The sequence below is a fragment of the Rhinopithecus roxellana genome, chromosome 6 (genome assembly GCF_007565055.1).
Source record: "Rhinopithecus roxellana isolate Shanxi Qingling chromosome 6, ASM756505v1, whole genome shotgun sequence".
Lineage (NCBI taxonomy): Eukaryota > Metazoa > Chordata > Mammalia > Primates > Cercopithecidae > Rhinopithecus > Rhinopithecus roxellana.
In genome coordinates this window covers 23144331-23154243 of record NC_044554.1, presented here as the reverse complement: position 1 = coordinate 23154243, position 9913 = coordinate 23144331, and the positions used below count along the sequence as shown (strand labels likewise).

The 9913-nt window shown below is 38.4% G+C and overlaps 1 pseudogene; it reads right to left on the bottom strand.

Moving 5' to 3' along the window:
* Positions 1–8477: 8477 nt before the first annotated feature.
* Positions 8478–8928, bottom strand: LOC104654386 (annotated as a pseudogene).
* Positions 8929–9913: the final 985 nt, after the last annotated feature.

The window sequence follows — 9913 nt, the reverse complement described above, 5'->3', positions numbered from 1 at the left end:
ACATCAAGTAGTCTTCTTAGCTGAATGGCTGTGGACAATCTGTTTGATTGTTCTGTGCCTCAGTTCTCCATCTATAAAATGGGAATTCTAGTATCAAATGATGATTATAATATCTAATTAATGGGCTTGTTATGGGAGGTAAATGAGTTAATATATGTAGGGTACTTAAAACAGCACCTGGCATAAATTGATACACATTTTATCTGTGGTAATTGTCACTAAAGCTATTGAAATCACCCAGAATTTGGGTAGAAGTAATAATGTTGGGGAGAGCTTCAATAAAGCATGAGCTAAAATCTTCATAAATGAAAGGCCTATTTCCTAGGGGCTGCAAAAAGGATGGGAAATAGATCCTTCAAAGTGATGACGTGAGATTCAAAGCTGGGCATGGTAGGAAGAAGGAAGGTAACTTGGTCTGGAAGTGACAATGAAGACTAGTATGAATCAGTAAGAGCTCAGCAACATGAGAAGTACTTGTGAGCACTGAGCACTTAAATATCAGTGATTAACAATCAAAAAGTGCCATTAGTACATTGAGGAAGATTTGGAGGGTTAAGCCTGGTCCTCTTGTCCTCAAGGGACACCATCAAGGGAGGGCCAGGTTTAATCCTCCAACTCTCCCTCACTGTACTAATAGCACTTTTTAATGTTACTTACTATACACAAAACTTTAAAGCTAAACTTTACTCCTTCCTCCGTTTTCCACCTGATGTATGCATGCCACCATGTTCTCTTGAGTTTATCTTTGCACAATCTTTCATTTCTTTTAATTCTCTCCCATTGTTTTAATTCTCACTGCCACCAGCCAGGCCTGAGCCTTCACTACTGCATACCTGGCCATGTGTTATCATCAAGGCTGTTGGCTTTAACTCTAGCCTATCACATGTCTATCCTATGCATTTTGTTCTAATGCAGATCTCTATCTGATTTACTTTTTTCTCATACTTAAAAGGATAATAAAAATTAATGCTTTGTTATCATTTGCAGAAGAAAGCTAACTTATTTGGCCTGGTATTCAAATTCTTTCTTCTAGCCATTAGCCTTAATACCTTCCAAGCTTTTCTTTCCATTCTACATTATAGAGCATTCTCAGTTCTAAACATCTCTTTCCTCACCTTCCCACACACACAAAAAAAGTGTGATCTTTGTTCTCTCCCTTTTCACCCTCCCATTGCCATCTGAGGATTTTATCTTTGCCAGCTGTGTTTTCAATCTTTTGGGATTCAAATTTTGGAGAATTAAAACAGAAAAGAAGTGGGGGGTCTTAACAGGGGTGAGCCAGGCGTTTGCTTTTGAAGGGTGAGCAAGTTTTTGTAAGAAAGCATTCAAAGACTCAGCATGAGAGAAAATCCACCACTTTGAATCCAACAGGACACTCCTTTCTTTGGAGGACTGTTTCTCTGCCTTACTAAAGCCATATGACAATTGGTTAGGAATGAAATTAATATGTTTAGATGATAACCATGTAATTAACATCTCTATGGTAAGACTGAAAGGAGTAGTAAAGCAGTATCCCGCCCCCATCCCCCAGCCCATACCCTGCCACGGAGGGAGAGCTGCATGGGTTGGTTAATAAGAATAGGTGAACCAGATTTGTTCAAGAATGAGTTTGTGTCAGCCTTGGTCCTCCATAAAACCCCCATGAACTTTCTGAACTGTTGAAGCTAATAAGCGTTAAGGAAGGGAGAATGACTATCACGATGCTGCTCCATAATCAAGTGCTGAATGCTGGAGCTAAGGCCTGCCACGCTGGTAGTTTTGGTAGTTGAAAGTAATAACATATGCTTATCCTTTTCAATTATAGTCCAGTCGTCAAGGTGCTGGTGACCGGAATTACATTTTTCCATTAGTGGTCAGGGGAATCTTTCTCCCTCCCACTACTACCACATCAAACAAGGCAAGAGCTTAGTAGGAGGCTGTGCCCATTCATCAGGTTCCAGTGTGGCAGACAGGTCAGCAAGTGGGTATCTCAGGAATTATGCAGTCACCTGATGGCATTTTAGAAACAATAGTTAGTGTGGGCCAAACCTAACATTTATTGCTAGACAACTGAAAGATTTGAGTGAGATTAGCATTTCTTTATTTGTGACACTGTGGAATATCTAATGGCAGTCTGCCTTCATGAGGGGAAGAACTCAGATTATACACTGTATTTCTTATCCTGCTAAGGACACAGACATTGAAGAAAAACTCTAACATTGATGCATTTATCCCACAGGAAGCCCCACATTCCTTTGCTCTTAGATTTCTAAGAAGAAAACTTTGGAGACCAAGTGAATAGCTTCAAAGGCATACCAGTAAATATGGAAGAAAGGAATGAGATAGACCAAATTAGAAAGAGTCACTAGATGGCACAATTAAAGATTGAGTCCTCTCATGATGATTCACGAAATGGGGGAATATGTGACCAGGACAATATTTATTTGTGTGTATATAGTCTCCATATTCTACATACTTCTGCACAAATCAGATTGTAATATTTGTTTATGATGATTCTACCATGCCTTCTCTCTCTCCCCTAAAACTTGGCAAACCATTTCCAGGATGTTTTGCAATTCAGAATTTGAAGAGTAGTAGGCATAGACCAAAGGTCAGAGCAAGTGGGAAAGAATTTAGCATAAAATTGAGGCGGAGAAAGGTGAAGAAGCCTTGCTATATGTAAAAAGCTGATCTTTCCTTTAATCTTTCTCAAGAAGATTGAATTTGAATTGGAGTTTTTTTTTTTTTTTTTTTTTTTTATTCCCTCCAATTTCTGTATATTTTGAGGCACAGTCTCACTCTCTTGCCCAGGCTGGAGTGCAATGGTGCAATCTCAGCTCACTGAAGCCTCTACCCCCCTGGGTTCAAGTGATTCTCCCACCTCAGACTCCCAAGTAGCTGGGATTACAGGCACCCGTTATCATACTCAGCTAATTTTTGTATTTTTGTAGAGATGGGGTTTCACCATGTTGGTCAGGCTGATCTTGAACTCCTGACCTCAGGTGATCCACCCACCTCGGCCTCCCAAAGCGCTAGGATTACAGGTGTGAGCAACCACACCCAGCCTCTGGATTCTTTTTACATGCTAGTTCACAGATAGACTAGATTGTGTAAGCCCTTCTTTCATTGCAGCTTTTCATTTACAGTCTTACATGTGGCTCACACTGTAAACAAAACATACAAAAACTCCTTTGCCATAGTCCGAATGCATTATAACCAAGCACACTATAACCATGCTTCCCAAACTGTGAACTGTAAACCAAAAATTAAATTCTATGCTTCCCCACCCCCCGAACAACTGAATGAAACTTTTCTCACAGGCAAGGGCATTTCAAAGTTGACCTGAAACATGAGTTCAGACCATCATGGGAATGCATGGTTGGACATACCCCATGATACCCTCCTTCCTTTGGAATTCAGGCAAAATTGACCAACATTAACATTAAAATGAGACCTTAGGATAATCTTTTCTTTCCCACTACCTGGAGGTTTCATCTGCACAATAAAACTCTTGGTCTCCACAACCCCTTACCTTAACCCAGACATTTCCTTCTATTGATTCCAGGTCTTTAGATAAAGTCTTTCAACCAATTGCCAACCAGAAAATCTTTGAGTCCACCTATAACCTAGAAGCCCCCAGTTTAAGTTGTCCCACCTTTCTGGACCATACCAACATAGTCTAACATGTACTGATTGATGTCTTATGTCTCCCTAAAAAGTATAAAACCAAGCTGTAGTGTGACCACCTTGAGCACATGGTTTTAGGACTTCCTGAGGATGTATCATGGGCATGTCCTTAACCTTTGCAAAATAAACTTCTAAATTAATTGAGTCCTGTCTTAGATACTTTTTGGTTTACAGAAGCAAGGGGCTGTGGGGCACTTGAGTAAAGATCTCAGTGGCACTACAACATCTTTAAATATTCCAAGAAAGTATGCTGATATTTGTTGCATACCATGTGAACTATAATTTGTTTGGACTTAAACTACTTAATAAATTAATCTCTCAAGTATTTCCTTTGGCATAAGACTGATGTAAAAAGTCACTGACACACCAATTGGGTCATGAACCAGAAAGTTCTAGAAACACTATAGCTTTCCAAATTCTATACCTTCTCTCCTTGCTTTCATTTCACCTACAATAATTTATTCCACCATCTTTATTTGAAAAAATTACATTCTACTAATTTCCCTATTCAATTTCAAATGCTACCTTTTCCAAGAGGGCTTCCTATTAACCAGAAGATATTTCTGCCACCAGAACATTTTTGATTTATTACAACTCTTTTAACATTCTATACTATAGTCTTCTCTCCTAATACACTGTGAAGCCCCCAAGAGCACAAACCGTGTCTCAATTGTAGATTGAGATTCTTTCTCACAAATGAGGACAGTGAAACAGAGAAAAAATAGTTGATTAATTAGAAGGCAGCACAATAACTTAGTAACAGAATTAGAACCAAATCTTATATCTCCTGACTCTTGGTAGCATATATTGCTACAGAGAATTTCAAATAATAGATGCCTAAAAATATTTGATGAATATATTATCAAGCAAATAATAGAATTAAACTGATTTTTCAAATAATAAATTTTCAAGATATAATCTAAGAAAAAATTAGATCTAATGTACCATTTATATTACTTTGAGATTAACATTAAGATAATTAAATAATTTTTATTCACATTTATTGCTGAGTGAAAAATCTGGGGTTTAAAAATTTCTCATACATTTCTAACTTAATAGGGTCAGATGCACAACTATAAATATTCAGTTTATTACATTCATTTGAAAAATATATATTTATGGAACATGTAATGATGTAAAGTTTTGCAGCCACATGTAAATCAGCAATTTTACACTGTAGTTAAATGTTAATGCCAGCTATGTGATTTTTTTTGCCATATGTAATTTTAGCTTATAGTAAACAAGTTTAGAAATTTTTGTAAAATAATAAAGCTATTTCTTTTTATTATCTACTATTATTTTTTCCTAATAATCACGTTTGTCTTTGCTTCCCTTGGAAAATAATATTTTGAATGTTGTTTGATGAATCATAATTTAAAGCAACACTATTTTTATTAGACTTGTATAAAGTTTAACACTAATTTTCAATACAACATGTTATGAGTCAAATGACATATTTATTTATTTTTTTATTTCAATACTATATCTACCCTATACACAGTGGACAACTTTTCTTAAGCAATTCATTGTTTTTTCTTTTTTTAGATCAAAATGGGCCCTGAAATTACCAAATCCCATCATAAGCTCTGAGAGTGTTTATATATAAACTGAATGTACATCTGAACTCTCTCTATCACACATACATGCAATGTAGTAAATTCCTAGAATTTCATGTTGCCTCCACATCCATTTTGAATATAAGTTTAACTTTCTCATACCAGAAGCCTGGCTTGACAGTTTCCAGTTCTACACCTCTTTCCAGTTCCTCAATGTAGTGACCCAGATATCTGCCTTATACAACTGTCTCCTAGTAACCACCTCCCTACGGCACTAGATACAACCTACTTGACTTGCCTCACCGACCCCCATACCCTGCATGAAGTTTGCAGATATGCTGCAGTGACCCCCTCTCAGTCACAGCATGACTGTGTGGAATTCATGCCTGCTTGCTCCAAACCCAAGGGAAACCTGCTTGGGTAATATCCTGGGCCCCAACAAAGGCTTCAGCCCATTATCCCTCTTTTTCTTTCTTTCTGTCTACCCTGCTGGTTGAGTATGCTGTCTCCCACAGCTCCCCTCTTCCCCTTCGTCCTGTGATGCCACTGTCTTCATTCTGAGATCTGTAAATAATCAACTGATTCAGTTATTTTAAGTGTTTTGTTGTGTTGCCTCCTCTGTGCCTCACCTGACCAACACACTTAAACGTAACATCTTTCCCAGTCACGGCTCTCCAAGAGAGTGGCAATCTTAGTAGGAATAAATGAGACACAGGTAAGACACAAGCCATAAGAGCATCTGCCACTACAAAGAAGTTTCCTGTGAACAGGACACCTGGTTACAAGTTGGATATATAGCTATCAGGCTGTCCACCAGGATCAAGAAGTATCCCATGAAAGACATACTGTAAACAACCATGACGAGATTCCCTGGAGCCCCATCTGGGCATGGCTAGATTTTATAGCCACTTTCCTAAGAGAGACCTCAAAGCCAACTTAGAAAAACCAAAACAACATATACATATATATTACAGTATATGCAGATATCTCTAGTCATGGAGCTATACGTTTTATCAAACCATTGTTTAACACTTTTAATAAGTTATTTCTTATGTTTCCACAATGCTATAGTGAACACTGCTCATTCCACAGCAGTGTTCACTATAAAAAACTGTTCACTCAAAAAAGTTTGAGTTTTCAGATTGCTTCAAAATGATTTACTGCCTATTTAAAATTATTGTATCAACTGTTCATAGTAAAATATAATATAGATCCTTTTAAAACACTATTTAGATTTGCTTTGTTCTTGATTTCATATATGTTAAAGCTATTGCATGTTTCTGCTTTTTTTCCCCCCACCCAATGACTTTTCAGATATTAAGGAGTCACATTAAAGGATCACGTTTTTATAGAAGAGCCAATCACATGTGTTAGGTATTCAAAGTAAGACTGGATTCTCTCCTACACCAAATAAATGTCATAAAAGTTTCAGTAAGAATTTGTTAATATTATATCAAATTGTAAACAGATCAACTGGTGACCTGATTTTATTTTAAGCTTTGCATTTCATTGCATTTCACAATTTACCTGCCGGTTAACACTAGCACAGAAAGGTGTAGGAATTCAAATAACAAATGCCACACATATCTCAGCCTTTTGATTTCTGTTTGGATGACATAGGTGTTTTAGACTTTCAGGCAACCAAATTATTTACTTTAATGACGAGGGATTGAAACTATTTTTGCAATGTAGCAAAGATTTCACTCTTTGAGCCACAGTTGTGCTTAACACAAAATACACTAGCCATCATTTCTCTTACTCCTAAACGGTTCTTCAAAATGTTTATTTTAGGTAGAGAAATCTTCTTAAATATTTCTGAAATGAATCATTTAAACAAAGAGTATAAACAATATAGTTTGGAATGGATATTACAGACACACAATTGTCATTACAATGGGCAAACAAGCACAAAGTAAAGGCAGACCAAAAAAATGTTTTTAACCCAACACCAAAGCTAAGAAGCAAACTATCAGGAGATAAAAAGCAATTAAGATAAAAAGATCAAAATGGCTTATTCGAGTAGATTTCTAAAAGCCTTTCTCTATTATACTCACTTCATAACCTTGAGCAGGACTAAATAGATTTAATCCCTTGTGTGAATCTTATTTATCTGAGAATGCTTTATGATTGAAAATCTCAGTATCTTTTAAGATCAGCTACATACTTTTAGAATATTTTCCTTTGATAACAGTAAAACAACCTCTTTGATTGTCTAGCTTTCATTAAGTAGGTCTAGTCTACTCTAGTGATTATTTTAAAGCTTTCACAGGTTTATTTTTAAAAAGCACTCCCTTCGTTTTAGCTGATTTGAACTAAACTCTGCCATTCTGCAGATGAGTTGCTAAATAACCTTGGGGAAGTCACGCAACACTTCTGTGGCTCCATTTCTTTCAGCTATTTAAAGAGGGAGAAATAACCCATACAACTTGGAGAGGATACACAGGCTCTATAAAATATTAAGATTTACATGATGGAAGACATTTAATACATATGCACCTTTTATAAAACAAAGGTATAATCTTACTTAGTATCTCCTCAAATCTCTCACCAATTTAAGAAAAAAATATCTTACTGATCCGTATGCTTAACAAGAGCTAGCTTTCAACTCACAGTGCAAAGGACTCATCTGCTAAATAGTGACAAAAAATAAAAAATAAAACCAAATAAATGAATAAATAAGACTGGGATAAGTATTATGCTAGTAGAGAAACCATAGAACTCAGTTGGGGGAAAATTAGCAAACTAGAGCAACTCACCCATTCCAGAAAAATGATAAGAAACAGAACTCATCCCACACCTCCTAACGTTTTTAGGATAGAAATGTATGAGACTAAGCAAACATTACCGGACATAAGAAGTACAAGGTTATAACTATTTTCACTCAAATAGTATAAGTGGTGAGTTTCAGGTGATCCTTGTATTGGGATGAATTTGTGATGTTCTGTAAACATACTGCAAATAAAACATGATGAGTTAAGACAAATAACGGGATTATGGATGAAGAGCCTCAAATCTGATTTCAATCATCCACTTACTAGGTTTTTTTTTTTTTTTTTTTTTTTTTTTTTTTTTTTCAGATAAACTGGTCTTTTATTAGCAGTCCTACTGTTTGGCATAACAGGTTTTCAGAGTTGCATGGAGGTGACAGAGTCAGGCACAGGCACAGGGCAGCATCTGTCACTTCTTCCACTCCACTTCCTCTTCCACTCTTTTCGTAGTCCCACTTGGAGGCTAAACGCTGGATGGGGTTCACCTTCATGTCCACCATCCTCTTGGTCTCCATGGCCACCCACTCTTTGTCAAAGGTTTCCGGGAGGGGGCCGTACACATAGCTCTTCTGCCACATGATAATGAGCGCGGTGAAGCAGATGAAGAGTATGGCACTGCCCACAACCGTCTTTCACTCATTTGAGCCCCTGTTCATCTCAGCAAAGCTCTCCCCGAACTTAATGTGGTACAACTCGACTTTCTCATCCGTGGGGAGGCTGCTCCAGGACTCCTTCTCCTTCTCCTTCTCCTTCAGGGCCTTCTGGCTGGCAGACAGGTGCTTGACATGGGCCACATCCGGCAAGGGATAGTCACGCCAATCCACGTAAGTTGGGAGCGAAAAGTCTTCGCTCTTCACAACACTTTCATGTGCTTGTACACACACAGAGGTGGAAATTGCTCACTTGCCAACTAGGCTTAATACCCTGGTAGCCAACATTCTGCCTCCACTGCCCGCCGCGACCGCCCTCTACCCCTGGTGTCCCGCAACCACACTTACTGGGTTTTTAATCTTGGGCAGGTTTTTAAATAATTCTATTGTAGAGGACTAGGTGCTCGCAAATGAGATGTTCCCGATAAGTCCTGCTCTAGCAAACGAAGCAGGGCGTTCCCGATAGGTGCCAGCTGCAAACAGCAGACCCTGGGGGCTTATTTATGTGTAAACATCTTGAAAATCCAGAAAGTCAGGGAAAGGTCAGAAAAACAACAATGTGTCTTGTGACTTGGTAACATTCCATTAACGACTGTATAAAATAAAGCGGAGCGTGTCGTTGGGGCGGTCGCCTTGTTTGTCTTGTCTTGTGTTGTCTTGTGTGTTCATTCCTTTGTTTAGGAAACACGCGGACCTCAGCATCTGGCTCAGCCAGCAGGGTCCGTGGCTCCACGAGAGCAAGGAACCGGAGGGGGAACACCCCGGGCAGGCGCGGGGAGACCGCGGGCAGGTAAATAAATAAATGAAGGGGGACCCACGGGAAAATTATGAGGAATTCCACCTCTCTGGCCTCTGAATATTTGCGGTTACTCCAGGGACTGTTGATGTCTATAGGAGTAGAAGTTAGTTCTTGTGTGTTCATTCCTTTGTTTAGGAAACACGCGGACCCCAACATCTATGCATCAATTTTTACATTTCTAAAAAATCTTCGGGTGGAAAGAATACTGAACATGAAATCCACCATCTTAACAATTTTTTGTTTATTTTTATTTTTTTGAGATAGAGTCTCACTCTGTCACCCAGGCTGGATGGAGTGCAGTGGTGCGATCTCAGCTCACTGCAACCTTCACCTACCCAGTTCAAGCAGTTCTCCTGCCTTAGTCTTCCAAGTAGCTGGGATTATAGGCACCCGCCATCGTGCCTGGCTAAATTTTGTATTTTTGTAGAGACGAGATTTCACCATGTTGGCCAGGCTGCTCTTGAACTCCTCACC